This window comes from Xylocopa sonorina, chromosome 11 (assembly GCF_050948175.1).
Source record: "Xylocopa sonorina isolate GNS202 chromosome 11, iyXylSono1_principal, whole genome shotgun sequence".
Lineage (NCBI taxonomy): Eukaryota > Metazoa > Arthropoda > Insecta > Hymenoptera > Apidae > Xylocopa > Xylocopa sonorina.
In genome coordinates, this window is record NC_135203.1 from 243,170 (window position 1) to 254,411 (window position 11,242).

The window sequence follows — 11,242 nt, forward strand, 5'->3', positions numbered from 1 at the left end:
TCTCCCGCACCGCGCGCTTCCGATCCGCCCTGAAAAGACGTTGGATTCGGGTAGCCTCCCCTACGCGATCCGGGACGCTGGGAGGGCCATCGCTCACCATCGAATTGGCCACATCACCCCGACGCCCCTCACTCCCCGCGACTGGCCGGCGCCGACCGGCCCCCCCGCTGGAGGCGGCACTCCGTGCGCCAGCCCCGGGTCCCGCGGCCCTCCGCCCCTGAAAGTACTCGTCCACCTTCGTGGCGAGCGCCTCCAGTTGCTCGGGTGATCCCACCCCCTCCGCGAAGGCCACTAACCGCGCCCTTGCGGCAACGTCCACCTCCCGGCGTCCCCTAGATCGGGGTCTACCGGTTGGTGGCGCGCCGGACGCAGCGTCGCGACCTCCACCTCGGGGATGGGGCACCCTGGATTGCCGCGGGGCCCGAGGCTGAGACGCCCCGCCTACCCGCTCGCAAGCAGCCGGGAGGCCCGATGTCGCTGTCCCGCGCCGCCGCCCCACGGTCGCTGCAGGTGCACGACCGCCTCTGGTACCCGCACGATACCCACGTGTCACACTCACCGGGTGGCTTTCCCGAATGCTCGACGGGGCCGTCCTCACCGGAGCCTCCACGACGACGCTGCCCCGGGATGATGACGCGGGCGGGTCCCGCGCGCCTCCACACCTGCACACACAAACACACCCCCGGTTTCGCCCGGGGGAGTCAATAAAATGTTCGGAATTGACCGGGCTGGTTGCCCGATCGGTCAATAAATAAAATCTATTATTATTTATTAAATTATTAACATTGAGGCCCCCCTCCTCCTCCCTGGGGAGCCTCGGTGACCTTCGAGTGGAGGGACCGGTTCCCTCCACCCGCGGGGACGGCTGCCTTGGGGCCTCCTCTTCCCCCGACGAATCCGTGGTGGTTATGGTACGGTCCACCCACCGCATTCTCCTCGCCGCACCTGGTGTTGCCGTGGATCGTCCCCTCGCGGCGCTCGTGTTACTCCTGTTGCTGCTGCTGCTGCTACTGCTGCTGCTGCTGGTACCGCTGCTTCCCAGGCAGCGGCGCCTCCGCCTTGTCCGGGCCGGTCCCTCCTTGGGAGCGGCCGCCGGCGCTCTCTCATCGTCCGACGATGACGACGATGACTCATGGATGGTGGGGAGGGGCCTGGGCGAAGGTAGGGACCTCCTCTTCTCGGTCCCCTCCCCACGCGCCTCCACCCGAAGGGACACCCCGGTGGTCTGGGTGTCCCCTCTGCCCCCCGGAGGGGACAGGCGTCCCCGAATCGGCCTCTTCGCGGACGACCCGGGCGGGAGGGACGTCGCCCGAGTCGTCCTGGCTGGCGGGGTGGAGGCGCGGCCCGTGGCTGGCGGCGTCCGCGCCGCGACGGTGACCGCCGTAGGTGTAATGACGGCCACCGTCATAATTGGAGAGCCACGGACCGATGTCGTCACCGTCGTGGTGGTAAGTGTGGCCGGAGCGCTGCAGGGCGTGGGTGGTGGGCCCTGCAGTGGTGGTGTCGCTGGGGGGGCGCTGGAGGTGGTGGACGCGCCCCCCATCCTCTTGGCTGTCGCTCTGGTCACTCTGAGTGGAGCGGGCGGGAGTGACGTCGCTCTCACATTTCGCGACACCACCGTCGTCGCCCCGGCCACCGCGGACGGGCTGCCCCGGGTCACTTCGGCGAAAGTGGTGGAGGGTGTGACCCGTCTTGCCGGTAATATTCTCCGGGGCGGGTCGGGTTGGGGAGGCTCGGTCGACGCCCGCCTCTTCCTCCCAGCTGCTGCGGGCGCCGCCGGACTCCTCTTCTTCCCCTTAGAGGGGGCAGGGGGCGTGGTGGAGGTGCCCCCTGAACTTCTCCCCTTGGCCCCCGACCCGCTGCTGGTCCTTGTGGTATTGGGGCTTGCCTCGTCCGCGGAGGAGCGCCGGCTTCGTTGAAGGAACGCCGCGAGGGTGACGGAGCTCCGTGTCGCGGCGCTGCTCCCCACCACTGTCGTTGTCGTTGTCGTTGTGATTGTGGTGGTGGAGGATCTAGACGTCCTTGCTTTCGTTGTCCCGGCGGTGGGTGGACGGGTTCCTCGCCGGGGTTGCGTGGTGGTGGTACCTTTGGTTGACGATGTGGAGGAGGCCCCTCTCGATGTCGTCTTGGCTGCAGTAGAGGCAGCCGTCCCCGATACTCTGAAAACATTTGGACTCTTAGTTGTTGTTGTTGTCGTTATTGTTGTTGTAGTCCTTGTTGAAGTGGAGGCACACGTTGTAGTGCCCCCACAGGTCACCGGGGACGCCCCCAGAGGGGGAAAAGAGGCCTCGTTCTCGGTGGAGAACGCCTCCACCGCGTCAACGGGTCGCGACTCGGCAACGCTATCGCCGGGCGTTGCGCGGGCGGCACTCCCTGCAAGGGAGTTGTGTCTAACGGAGACACACGGACCCCCGGTGGTCGGGTGTTTTGTTTGGTGGTGCGACTTCACACGCTTCAGTGCATACGCACTTTCGTCGGTGAAGCCGCACTCACCGCACACCCACCTTTTGATCGCACCGGGGTGATGGATCTTTAAATGTTTGAATAGATCCGTGTGTCTCAGATAGACACACGCTCCCTTTTTGCACACAGTTCTGCCAAGGTAGCAGAACGGGCAAGGAAATTCTGCCGGGAACGGGTAATGCAGCAACACCACGCGCTCACTATTACTATTTGTACTATCGTTTTTGCTGCTATTACCCGCCATCGTGAAGATAGTGTCGCAACGCAACACACGGCTCGTCTCAATAAAATTATGAGTTAAAATAATAAAACAATACGCTCACCGGAGCAAACACAGACGGTTAACGGTCGATCGAGACGAACACGTAAGACAAGGGACAATAATAAATAAGTATATACACTAGAGAAGACAAGGGACAACGCGAACGCGAACGCGATTAAATAAATATCTTAATACGGATTAACGGCGAAACGGAATCTAATAGAATAAAATAAAATAAAATAAAATAATATAAAACAATTCCGCTGTGCCCGGTGGACACAGCCCCGCACGAACGAACCGTGCTTCGCGTACGTGACCAGCAACCGCGACGGTTTAACTTTTCACGATACACTCCACACGGCCTGGAAAACTCCGGAAACGCGACGTATCGAGTTACACGGGGTGTAAAGGGCCTCCGTGTACCCCGATCTCTTAATTAAACAAATAGACGGTGAATTTAATTAAACTAATTGCTGCTATTACGCAGCGACGACCCGTAAAATCGAGCAAAAAAATTCGATTTACGGGCGTACGTGCAAACAGTCTAACACCCAAAATACGGAGAGGTCGAATTCAAAACCAACGGCTATAAGTGTAAAGTTTACACTTATAACCGGGTATAAGGTCAGACAAACCGATTCTACTCGAATTCAAACTCCTCGGAGGTCGAAATGGTCGACCTAGGAGGAGGGACGTCACGTATGGACGTCTAACGTCTACCCGATGCGTTCAACACCACCGCATCGGGAGCACTTTAAACTAATCACGCGAAATGGGACCTCCACCGATATTCCAAGTGCTAGACTTACCAAGTCCGGGGTTCCACCAGCTAAGTCGAACGCACTGAACACTGCACCACACACGAGCACAGCACGCGCGACGCGGATGAAGACGCGACACTCCGGTGAGCGAGTCGGAAAAACACAAGGTAAAATGATACTTATAGCTACTGATGGATAAATCAAAGTGCGTGGGTTTTGACTAGATAAATAAAACTGATCTTTGGAAAAGGCTTATTGAGCCGGTCCCAGAGGCACTGCAATACTGGGTCGACTCGCGGCGGAGGTGGAGCAAGCCCCAGCGGTCCGCCTTTTTCCAAAAATCAGGTTAATATTCTGACTCCTAATGAGGAGTGTATCAGATATTAAGCTGATAAGAACAGATTAAGAGCGTTTATTTATCAATTAATGTTCCCCTGGGGCCGGAGCCCCAGGGGTATACAGTCAGTTTACAATATATCTCCGTGTTTAATCCGCACGAATTAACAAAAGTATAATAATTTTATTATAAGTTATGTTGGGGGCTAACCCCTGACGCAACATCTTATATATAGTTATAACAACAATTTGATGTACAGCATACAGAACACAACAATATTACAATAAATATAGCTACATGACTGATAAGATAGTCATATATAATTCAAAAAGACCGTCAATAAGTTTAAATAGGATATTGCACAATATGCATTAGTGCATCACATAGTGTGTGCACGAATTTTAAGCTCAGTATGCATCCCACTGTAGCACGCTAGATGTACGCGTCCTCGTTCACAGTCTTAGTGCGGATGTACGCTCAATCCAAGTCACACATGTTGGGTCGGGAGAATGCAGGCCGCCATATATTGAGTGGAGAAGTAGTGTATCTGTTACTAAATTAACCATAACCGAATAAATAAATAAGAGTAGATAGTAAATGTATAAACATCTTAAAATGAGTAAACTAGTCAGGTTAAGGTAAAATAAATAAAATAGAATAAAATCAAGAAAAGTGAGATAGATAAAATAGATAGAGTAAATAAAATAAGACAGGGTAGAGTGAGGTAAAATAAAATAAGACAACTAGAATAGACTAGAGTAAGATACTATAGACTAGATAAAATAAAATGATTTGACATAATTTAAAATGGAATACGTTAAGTGGAGGCCATACAGATCCAGCTCCAGCTCCCCTCCAGGCGACTAGACTCCCCGATCCGCAGGTGTGGAGGCCCTAAGGATCCGTCGGCGGCACCACCCCAGGGACGCGGGCGCCTCCACTGCTCCCGCTCAGCGCCGCCGATGTCGACTCCGCCTCAGACGTACCCCGTGGAGCCCGGTACTGACGCACCCCGGATACATGCTCCACGTAGATATCTCTGGACCAGGCTATTGTCTCAGATATCATGAGACGCCTCATCAGCGCTGCATAACGCTGAGAGACGCGCAGCAGGTCCAGGACAAACTCGTTTCCCGGGTCCCACGCGCCCAGGGCGCCGACGACGAACGCATCTACGTGGACTCGGTAGCCGCGCCTCCGCAATGATTCGGCGAGGGGCTGATACTTACGTATCTTCGCCATCCTCGCCTCCTCAATTGCCTCGAGAGTGTTCTCGAAAGGCACGGCCACGTCGACCACGACGATGTTTTTCGACAGCCCGTGCTCCACGACGATGTCGGGACGCAGGGCTGCCAGCTCGCCGTCGACTCCCGGGACGCGCTTATTGACCCGGATCTCCCCTGGCAGACGGGCAGCCGCCACGAGCCTATGAACGAGGTTGTCATGCCGCAGCTGCCGGGCAGCGGAGTGAGGACCGCAGTGGGAGAGCACGTGGGGAAGGCCCTCGAACTCATGCCCGCAACGCCGGCAACGCTTGTCACCGGTCCCCCACCGACGTGCTCCATTTAGCGGCAACACGTCGAGGCGGGCCCGGTGAACGAAGCGCCAATCAGCGAAGCGGACAAACCCCCCGGTGCGCAGAAAGTGGTTACTGACCGCGCAACGGGAGGTCGCGTCGAAAACCTTCCCCTGGTCGGGCTTCCGAAGAAGCCTTTCCAGGTAGCACTCTCCCACTGCTGCCCTCAGCCTCCGCGTGACTTGGCCCTTGGCAGCAGGCGGCACAACAACGCTACGCCCATTCCGGGAGCGACAAACGACCGAGAGTTCTTCACGAACCTCGTCCCACCTCCAACTGAATCCAAGCCGCGCACAAGAACGAATCCCGACGTTCCTTACTCGCGACCAGAACGAAGCCCGGCCCGCCGATGGCCTCGCCATCTCGCCCGACAAAGAGCCGGAGAGATAGTCGGCAAGGCCCCTGCTCCCAAGGGTCCGACCGGCCTTCTCCCGCACGGCGTCACACAGCGCTGACCTGGCCAAGTCCGCAACGACCGGATCGCTCGCATTCAATAACCTGAACGCGTGCGACACGGTCGCCACGTCGGCCAGATCCACCAGCGGGAGAAGGCCGCACCCACCCCAAGCGGGGGGGATATAGACCAGCTCCGCACTGGCACGCTGCGGGAGGTGCAACCACCTCTTTACCGTGCGTTTGACGACCCTGTCGGCATCGGCTAAAGCGGTTCTTCGCACGTGGCCTCCCCTGAACGCGAAATCGAGGCGTGGCAACAAGAATGTCGCCACGGTCTCGATTTTTTGCCAGGGGGCGAGCAGGGAATCGTCGACCGCGCGAAGATCTACTAGTAAGGCTTGGATCGTCGGATACGGGGTTTGGTCGATCCGAACCCCGGTCGGCACTCCCAGATGCTCGTAACTCCGCCCCTCCGACAGGGCAGGAACGAGTCCCCCGACTAGACGGAACTCGGTGCTAGAAACCCTCCCGTCCCCTCTGATGTGCAGGGTTGCACACTTCGAGGGGTTGAAGGAGAGCCCCAGCTGCCGAGCCGTCCCCTCTGCTGCTTGCAATAGCCTTCCCATTCCGTCGACGGATGACGCGACGAGTGCCACGTCGTCTGCGTACGCCAGGGCTGTCACCTTATGCCCTCTCACACTCAGACCCTCCACCGAGTCCACGGCCCCGCGAACCATGGCCTCAATGGAAAGGTCGAATAGGATCGGGCTAAGTGGGCAGCCCTGCCTCACCCCCGACTTCATGGGGATCCAGGGCGTGTACCCTTCAGCGGTACGGACCCGCGTCGCCACGCCGTCGTAAAGGCTGGCGACGATGTTGATAAGCGGCCGGGGAGCGCCGGCGCCGGCCAGCGAATCGATGATGGTGGCGTGGGGAACCGAACCGAAAGCGTTGGCCAGATCCAACCACGCCACCACCACCTCCCTACGCTGCTTACGAGCGGCAGCCATGGCCTGCTGAAGCACAAAGTTGTGCTCCAGACAGCCTTCGAAGGGCAAGAAGCCCTTCTGTGCTTGGCTGAGCCGCTTGTTGACTACGGCCCAACGAGTGAGCCGATCGGCGACGACCGCCGCGAAGAGCTTGGGGGTGACATCACCCAGGGCGATAGGCCTCCAATTCGATAGGTCCTCGCGATCACCCTTCTTGAAAAGGAGGACGGTGTTGGACTGCTTCCAGCGCCCCGGAATCTTCTCCATGCGGCGGCAGGTGTTGAATACCGCCGTAAGGAGGACCGCTCCTGGGTCCCCCCTCCGTAGGTCACCATAGGTCAGACCGTCGGGTCCGGCGGAAGAAGCAAGCTTCATCCGCTTTAACCGACGGCTGACCTCGGCTTCCGTGAAGGGGGAAACCAGGGCATCGTTCGACTCAGTGGTCGGGTCCTCCCCATAGAGAGAGGGAAGGCTACCAGGGCGGGCTCGGAGCGAGTAAACGTTCGTAAAGTGCTCCTGGACCCGTTCCAGGGGCACACTGCAATGGGGAGATTCTCCGGCGAGAATCTCCCGCACCGCGCGCTTCCGATCCGCCCTGAAAAGACGTTGGATTCGGGTAGCCTCCCCTACGCGATCCGGGACGCTGGGAGGGCCATCGCTCACCATCGAATTGGCCACATCACCCCGACGCCCCTCACTCCCCGCGACTGGCCGGCGCCGACCGGCCCCCCCGTTGGAGGCGGCACTCCGTGCGCCAGCCCCGGGTCCCGCGGCCCTCCGCCCCTGAAAGTACTCGTCCACCTTCGTGGCGAGCGCCTCCAGTTGCTCGGGTGATCCCACCCCCTCCGCGAAGGCCACTAACCGCGCCCTTGCGGCAACGTCCACCTCCCGGCGTCCCCTAGATCGGGGTCTACCGGTTGGTGGCGCGCCGGACGCAGCGTCGCGACCTCCACCTCGGGGATGGGGCACCCTAGATTGCCGCGGGGCCCGAGGCTGAGACGCCCCGCCTACCCGCTCGCAAGCAGCCGGGAGGCCCGTTGTCGCTGTCCCGCGCCGCCGCCCCACGGTCGCTGCAGGTGCACGACCGCCTCTGGTACCCGCACGATACCCACGTGTCACACTCACCGGGTGGCTTTCCCGAATGCTCGACGGGGCCGTCCTCACCGGAGCCTCCACGACGACGCTGCCCCGGGATGATGACGCGGGCGGGTCCCGCGCGCCTCCACACCTGCACACACAAATACACCCCCGGTTTCGCCCGGGGGAGTCAGTACAATTGTCATTATTGACCGGACTAGTTGCCCGGTCAGTCAACGAATAAAATCTATTTTCTAGTAATAAATTATCTAAATTGAGGCCCCCTTCCTCCTCCCTGGGGAGCCTCGGTGACCTTCGAGTGGAGGGACCGGTTCCCTCCACCCGCGGGGACGGCTGCCTTGGGGCCTCCTCTTCCCCCGACGAATCCGTGGTGGAAGTAATGGTGCGGTCCACCCACCGCCTCCTCGCCGCTCCTGGTGTTGTTCCAGACCGTCCCCTCGCGGCGCTCGTATTGCTCCTGTTCCTGTTGCTGCTGCTGCTGCTACTGCTACTGCTGCTGCTGCTGCCGCTGCTTCCCAGGCAGCGGCGCCTCCGTCTCGTCCGGGCCGGTCCCTCCTTGGGAACGGCCGCCGGCGCTCTCTCGTCGTCCGACGATGACGACGATGACTCATGGATGGTGGGGAGGGGCCTGGGCGAAGGTAGGGACCTCCTCTTCTCGGTCCCCTCCCCACGCGCCTCCACCCGAAGGGACACCCCGGTGGTCTGGGTGCCCCCTCTGACCCCCGGAGGGGACAGGCGTCCCCGAATGGGCCTCTTCGCGGACGACCCGGGCGGGAGGGACGTCGCCCGAGTCGTCCTGGCTGGCGGGGTGGAGGCGCGGCCCGTGGCTGGCGGCGTCCGCGCCGCGACGGCGACCGCCGTAGGTGTTGTGACGGCCGCCGTCATTATAGGCGAGCCACGGACCGATGTCGTCACCGTGGTTGTTGTAAGGGTGGCCGGAGCGCTGCAGGGCGTAGGTGGAGGGCCCTGCAGTGGTGGTGTCGCTGGGGGGGCGCTGGAGGTGGTGGACGCGCCCCCCATCCTCTTCGCTGCCGCCCGCGTGATCCTGGGCAACGCGGGCGGAAGAGACGTTGCTCTTGTATTCCTCGACACCACCGCCGCTCCGGCCACGGCGGACGGGCTGCCCCTTGTGACCTCCGCGAAGGTGGTGGTTGGGGTCACTTTCCTTGACGGTAAAATGCGTCTGGGCGGGTCGGGTTGGGGAGGCTCGGTCGACGCCCGCCTCTTCCTCCCAGCTGCTGCGGGCGCCGCCGGACTCCTCTTCTTCCCCTTAGAGGGGGCAGGGGGCGTGGTGGAGGTGCCCCCTGAACTTCTCCCCTTGACCCCCGACCCGCTGCTGGTCCTCGTTGTGTTCGGGCTAGCCTCGTCCGCGGAGGAGCGCCGGCTTCGTTGTAAGAACGCCGCGAGGGTGACGGAGCTCCGTGTCGCGGCGCTGCTCCCCACTACCGTCGTTGTTGATGTTGTGGTCGCGGTGGTGGAGGCTCTCGTGGTCCTTGTTGTCCCGGCGGTGGGTGGACGAGTTCCTCGCCGGGGTTGCGTGGTGGTGATGCCTTTGGTTGACGTTCTGGAGGAGGCCCCTCTCGACGCCGTGGATGTTGTTGTTGTTGTCGTTGTCGTCGTTGTTGTTACTGCTGCGGTGGAGGCAGCCGTCCCCGTTGCTCTGAAAACATTTGATCGAGCAGAAACAGTTCGTGGTCTGGTGGAGGCGCACGTCGTTGCGCCCCCACAGGTCACCGGGGAAACACCCAAGGGGGGGAAAGAGACCTCGCTCTCGACGGATAACTCCGTCGCGTCAAGAGGTCGCGACTCGGCAACGCTGTCGCCGGGCGTTGCGCGGGCGGCACTCCCTGCAAGGGAGTTGTGTCTAACGGAGACACACGGACCCCCGGTGGACGGGTGTTTTGTTTGGTGGTGCGACTTCACACGCTTCAGTGCATACGCACTTTCGTCGGTGAAGCCGCACTCACCGCACACCCACCTTTTGATCGCACCGGGGTGATGGATCTTTAAATGTTTGAATAGATCCGTGTGTCTCAGATAGACACACGCTCCCTTTTTGCACACAGTTCTGCCAAGGTAGCAGAACGGGCAAGGAAATTCCGCAGGGAACGGGTAATGCAGCAACACCACGCTATTTTCACTTGAACTTGTATTATTACTGCTATTACCCGCCATCGTTACGATAGTGTCGCAACGCAAACACTCGGCTCGTCGAAATAAAATAAATAATCAAAGTAATAAAACAAAACGCTCACCGGAGCAAACACAAACGGTAACGGTCGGAACGGGACGAACACGTAAGACGAAGGACAAGTTGAATAAATAAGTATATACAATTATCACAAGGGACAACGCGATCGCGAACGCGAATAAATTAATCAGATAATACAAAGTAACGACGAAACTGGCTCTAATAAACTAAAATAAAATAATATAAAACAAATCCGCTGTGCCCGGTGGACACAGCCCCGCACGAACGAACCGTGCTTCGCGTACGTGACCAGCAACCGCAAACGGTTTAACTTTCCACGACACTCCACACGGCCTGGAAAACTCCGGACCGCGACGTATCGAGTTACACGGGGTGTAAAGGGCCTCCGTGTACCCCGATCTCTTAATTAAAACAAATAAATCGGTGATTTTAATTAATCTACAGCTGCTATTTCGCAGCGACGACCCGTAAAATCGAGCAAAAAATTCGATTTACGGGCGTACGTGCAAACAGTCTAACACCCAAAACACGGAGAGGTCGAATTCAAAACCAACGGCTATAAGTGTAAAGTTTACACTTATAACCGGGTATAAGGACGAACAAACCGAATCTACTCGGATTCAAACTCCTCGGAGGTCGAAATGGTCGACCTAGGAGGAGGGACGTCACGTACGGACGTCTGACGTCTACCCGATGCGTTCAACACCACCGCATCGGGAGCACTTTAGACTAACTACGCGCGAAGGGACCTCCACCGAAATTTCACGTGTTAGACTTACCAAGTCCGGGGTTCCACCAGCTAAGTCGAACGCACTGAACACTGCACCACACACGAGCACAGCACGCGCGACGCGGATGATAACGCGACACTCCGGTGAGCGAGTCGGAAAGACACAAAGTAAAATGATACTTAAAAGCTACTGATGGGGAAGATCAAGTGTGTGGGTTTGACTAGATAAAACTGATTTTTGGAACTCTTATTGAGCCGGTCCCAGAGGCACTGCAATACTGGGTCGACTCGCGGCGGAGGTGGAGCAAGCCCCAGCGGTCCGCCTTTTTCCAAAAATCAGGTTAATATTCTGACTCCTAATGAGGAGTGTATCAGATATTAAGCTGATAAGAACAGATAAGACGTTTATTAAAACAAT

General features: G+C 58.7%; 2 pseudogenes; both read right to left on the reverse strand.

Moving 5' to 3' along the window:
- Window positions 1–3,736: 3,736 nt before the first annotated feature.
- LOC143429535 (U2 spliceosomal RNA) lies at window positions 3,737–3,914 on the reverse strand (annotated as a pseudogene).
- A 7,155-nt stretch (window positions 3,915–11,069) lies between these two features.
- LOC143429536 (U2 spliceosomal RNA) lies at window positions 11,070–11,242 on the reverse strand (annotated as a pseudogene).